Genomic DNA, 6,000 nt, shown 5'->3' with positions numbered 1-6,000 from the left:
GTACGGCTATTTTGAATGTTCAGTTAATTTTTTGATAAACGCTTTTCTTACATGTGTTTTGGTTCATTTTCGATTTTTGCTTATTGAAAAAATGGATCAAAGAATCTACATCAAATTTTGTGTGAAAATTGGAAATGCTTAAGGTGAAGGTGGAAGCTAGCCACAAATGGCTTCCACGATGGCGCTTATTTCTTTCATCTCCCTCACTCACTCCTCGCCCGAAAATCAATAATTTTGCGAAACATTGTGAAGAAAATGATCGTTTTCGCACACTTCCCATCAAGTAATGTCAACCAAACTCTAATCGATTACTCACAAGATATTAAATTTTCATCTACTGTCGCACTGTATAGTGAAAAACGTCGGAACACTCGAGCTAGTGCTCTGAAAGTTAAATTTTAATTTTTCAATCTTCTGCAATGGTTTTGTTTGTATTTGTGAAAGCATCGTTATTTTTTCGACACTGATGCCAGACAACATCATCGAAACAGCTATAAAAACCACTCAATAAAATGTAATTCCTGAATCATAGCGTTTCATGTCATGAAAATCAATAGAATAAAGCTGTGTTGATATCAATACAATTATTATTTTTACGTTTAATTGGTCTATAATGTATGTTTTAGCAACTTTAACATTGAGAAAGAAAATTGTATTGCAGAGCTCGGAACACTGCCACGGCTTCCTATGCTTTCAAAAGCAGTGAGCAGTGAGCGTAAAAATAATAATTGTATTGATATCAAGACAATTTTATCCTATTGATTTTCATGACATGAAACGCTATGACTCAGGAATAACATTTTATTGAATGGTTTTTATAGCTGTTTCGATGATGTTGTCCGGCATCAGTGTCGAAAAAATAACGATGCTTTCACCATTACAAACAAAACCATTGCCGAAGATTGAAAATGGAAATTTAACATTCAGAGCACTAGCTCGAGTTTTCCGACGTTTTTCACTATACAGTGCGACAGCAGATGAGAATCTAATATCTTGTGAGTAATCGATTAGAGTTTGGTTGACATTACTTGATGGGAAGTGTGCGAAAACGATCATTTTCTTCACACTGTTCTATATATATAATAATGAATTTCTGTCTGTCTGTCTGATTCTTATGGACTCGGAAACTACTGAACCGATCAACATGAAAATTGGTATGAGTGGGTTTTTGGGTCCGGGGAAGGTTTTCGTGATAGTTTGAGACCCCTCCCCCCTCTTTAAGGGGGGGGGGGGCTGCCATACAAATGATACACGAATTTCTGAATTACTCGAGAATTAATCAAGCAAACGAAGCCAAATTTGGCATGTGGAGGTTTTAGGATGCAATAAATATTTCTATGGTGGTTAGACACTCCTCCAGCTCTCTTAGGGTGGACTGTCATACAAATGAAACACAAATTTCTGCATAACTCGAAAGCTAATCAAGCACAATTTGGGATGTGAGGGTTTTTGGGTATGAGAAATGTTTCTAGAATGGTATGACACCCCTCCCTCCTTTGGAATGGAGAGGGGGTCCCATAAAAATATCACACATATTTCAACCAAAAATATTCTAACCAAACATGACAACTGGAAAATTTTGGAAAACTCTGAAGTAAAAAGGGAAAATTCGGAAAATTAACTTCCCATATGTTCTAAAATTACATAGTGACAAGTGCTGTTAGTCCATTTGATGTTTGCGCTAGCGAAATTGATCTTCGTTCGAAAGTGGAAATAGATTTTAATGTGATAAAACGCACTCCTATATCGTCTTCTATCTATTTAAATAAAAATGGATCGCAAAATGTGTTGTTAAGAGCAAAACTCGAGAAAGGAATTGTCCGATTTAGGCTGTCTTTATTCTATCAATTTTTTTGTTTAAAACATCTATTCCATGTAACGGAGAAACATGTTATTTACAAGTGGTTGAAAAATCTTGAACGAGAATTGTGTCTGGTAATAATCTGATATTATAATGATGAGTTTTGTTAGACATACTAAGAATTTCATAGTTAAAAGTAAATTCAACGGAGACGAATAGAAGATCAATCAATGAACAGTTCTGCGATTGAACCCATGAACTTGCTCATAGTGAATGTTTGAAGGTATTGCTAACAAAAAACAATTTTTTGACGGGACGAAGTTTGCCGGGTCAGCTAGTTCTATATAAATAAATATCCATGGTCCAGTTCCTGGTTAAAATGGGACAGAGTCATCAATTACGGCCAAAGGGATCGCCTCTATATCGCGAAGTTAGCATAATCGCTAATGATGACGATTTACATTTACATTTACAATTTACATCACATACAAAATCTCAACTCGATATGTCATGTCAATCTTTGTTTGCAAGCTATTGAAAGAAGCGTGTTTTCTAAAATGGAAAAATTGGAAGTCGTACTGCAATAAAACTATTCGTTGAAAAATTAGGTCTGAAGACTATCAAAATGCATAACAAAATAGTAAATGTGTTGATTATGCCCCGCCAAAAACAATGGTAACCAGGTGGGCTGAATAGCTTCAACGTGGTCGTGCAAATCTTGAAGATGATCCTTGCTCTGGACGAACAGAAAGTGCTACTGAATGATAAAATGATTAATTCTGTACATGATACGGTCACGGATGATGGATGATTGAGCAAGCAGTGAATAATACCTCTAGAAAAGCGCAATAAGTTTCAACAGGACCGTGCAATAAGCAGAATAGCGAAAACTTCCGAGTTAGAACCATCAATGAAAAGCTTTGTGTCTTCATGAAATTGAGCAGACACGAATTCTCTTACGCATGACTTCCAAGAACCAACTTCCTCCATTCAGACTGTGTGCCTGAATGCCTATACGCAGTCAAGTTTACGAATATATTCAAATTTGACCCTATGACTCCTAATACAAGAGAGAAACCCGACATGGGTCGCCCGGGAACGGAAACACAAACAACGAACCAATCCATCGTTCCGTTCCGGGATGGCGAATGGTGGCATTCAAATTCAAATACATGGACTTATTCCTATGGATTCTCTCGTTTGACGGGGAACGGATTCGCTATTATTATGGTCCCTTTCTGTATCACAACAAACATGTAGACTGGCGGTTGAGAAGGGAAGCAGGACTTTTGAATGCATTTAGTTGTTATTCAAATCATCCCGGTGACGATTCTTTCGGAAGTGGAAACCCCCATTCTCAATGTCAAACGTCCCAGAGTATTGTGGCCGTATTTCCGGTTCGCCACGAAGTGGCATTCAAGTTTATCATAAAGTGATGGTGCCATTTTAATTTGAATGACTTGAATTTATATTTTGACGATTCACGCTTCACATGGCTTCGGTACTCTGTCTCCTCAGTTGACGCGAAAAAAGCTCAAGTGCCTCAAGAAGAGAATATTGAATTTTTCCTTTTAATTCAAATATATTCCCACTCGGTCTCACCCGAGTGCAACGTTGTTTGTAACTCGGAGTGTGAAATGTGGGGGGGGCTTATGTTATCAGACATTGACCGAGTAGAATGGTACCTTGCGTGATAATATGTAAATTTCCTTCCATTGAACCCACATTAAGCTGCTTACTTGCGTTACCACATTACCCAAGTTATTTGAACCCCTTTCCGTCGAGGAATGCCGACACGTTTCGCATTGGTGCTGGGGCTCACTATTAGTTGTTAACAGGAACATGTCAATAGTGGGCTCCGCTGAGCGTTCATCTCCAAACCGTACCTGTGAGCGTTCGTCGGAAAACAGCACCCCCGTCGAGATTAAATTTCCCGCGTCAAACATCTGAGAAAACGAAGTCACCTATCTTATAATCGCATGGTGCCTCTTGTCAAGACTCATTCTCCACACCATTTCGAGCGCATGTAAAAGGTTTTTGTCACATTCGAGCTGTAAGCCGTTTACGGAGAAAGCACTCACGGTTTTGTGGCAATGTGCCTTTATTAGGAGCTGGTTGGAAGGAAAAAATGATGTCTGTGTCTGAATTGTTCGCCATGAAAGGTATTCCCTCGTGCCCAACACTTCGATTCGTTCTTCCAAAATCTCGTGCAAGTGTCACGACAGTACGGATTCATGCAATCATTAACAGCAATTAACAGATCGTTTCACCTAATCCACGAGTCTGTAATGATACTTCAAATTGAAATAGATTAGGGTAACGGTTTCAAATTGTTTCTTCCCGGTAAATATGTTTTCCGAGTTGGGGACGAATGAATGATGAACGAACGAATAGACTTTTTTGGCAGTAATTTCTGTGGAACCTTCCAGGAAATTTGACTGTTACATGGAAATATTATTGCGTTCAAAGTGTATCCCATTTCCATTCAGGGGAGGGGGCATCATGGAGAGACTTTCCTTTTTCGCACCGTTTAGTTTCCTTCAAATGGGATTTAAAGCAGGTAACACGGGCAAAGAAATGACTTGCATGACAACCATTTGCAGTAAAATGAAATTGTTAGCTCAATTATGAGACGAATGTGTTATCCCAGCATATTATGCATAATATGAGAAGCACTGTATTTTGCATTATGCCTTATTTGTTATAACGATATAATTCTGGGTTACGATTATTTTGTGCATTACGTAAAACTTGATTAACTTCAACTTCGTCGGACGGATCTCTATTGTAGCATGTTCGAAAAAAACTGAAACTATCGAGAATCAGAGCAGAGCCCCTAAGGAGGACGGTTGTAATAGCTGTTATCCATGGTTATTATGCAAAAAAAAAGTCACAGGAGGGTTGTGTCAGAGACACGACCGCATAATTGACGTAGGATTCCGTTGGCTATCTATAGATTTTGGATATGTTTGAAGAATTACGTTAAACTCTTTGATAATAATTTGGTGGTCCTGAAAAGGGCCGTTTTGTTTGGTTGTTAGGTATTGCGTATCAGATAAAAGATGCCGAAGTGGAACGAGATATGATGAAAACTGCCTTCTGTGATCCTAGACGAGATGCCTCCTGTGTTATGTATGGATGAAAAAAAGAAGAAAAAAAACTCACCAATGTAATATAAGATAATTACCAATACCAAACACAATTATCAATTTTTCTCATCAGTAAAAACATGTTGTTTTCTCTTTAATAAAGAGAAAACATATTTGAAATGGAAAAGGTAATTTTCTTGATAATTTTTACTTTCTGATTGTTTATTCAACCCAATGCGAACTTTAATTGGACCAACAACACCTAATACTATATGTAGAGCATATGGGAAATCACTTTTTCTAATATTTCTTCACTTTTCCCATTTTTCTCGCCATATAAACTTTCCTTGGGTGAAAAAGAACACAGCAAAACAAACAGCTCAAACCAAACGACCCGTTCTCGAGCGGGAACACTCCCTGGTTTTTATTTATGAAAATTGAAATAAATCGTTTCATATATCAAGTCTTTTTTAACACAACTGCTACCATATACAATTTTACACTTACACTTGGGTTATTGATATGAAATTTCACGAAGTAACCAACAATAATTTAAATTTTATTTGCTAGAATTAATCGTATCACTCACCTTACTTGCAGTATAAAAATACCCCCGACTTGCATATATTTGCAATGCCGATTTCCCCCGGGGAGCTTGGTTTTGAAGTCTCTGTTAGGGAATACATTTCGGTAGGAACAAAAGTTCCCCATATTTTCATGTATCTGCAATGCCGATTTCCCTCAGGCAGCTTGGTTTTGATATCTCTGTTAGGGAATACATTTCGGTAAGAACAAAAGCTCCCCTTACTTTCATGTATTTGCAATGCCGATTTCCCCCAGACAGCTTGGTTTTGATGTCTCTGTTAGGGACCCGTCGCATGTGTCGTCAATTTCGAGCAATCAGAAATGGGTATTCCCGGTAGGATAGGAATGAAATTTTCAATTATTTGAGTTAGTTTCGTGACATATATTATTTTCTTCAATATAAAAAATTGTTATGGAGTGCCGAAATCGATTGACGCAAAAATGTCATTAATCCATCATGAAATAACTGAGCAATAAGCGTTTGAAATTGGACAATTTTCACGATGTGCTCGATTTTCGATTTTC

This window comes from Toxorhynchites rutilus, chromosome 1 (assembly GCF_029784135.1).
Source record: "Toxorhynchites rutilus septentrionalis strain SRP chromosome 1, ASM2978413v1, whole genome shotgun sequence".
Classification (NCBI taxonomy): Eukaryota; Metazoa; Arthropoda; class Insecta; order Diptera; family Culicidae; genus Toxorhynchites; species Toxorhynchites rutilus.
This window is presented reverse-complemented; position numbering follows the sequence as displayed.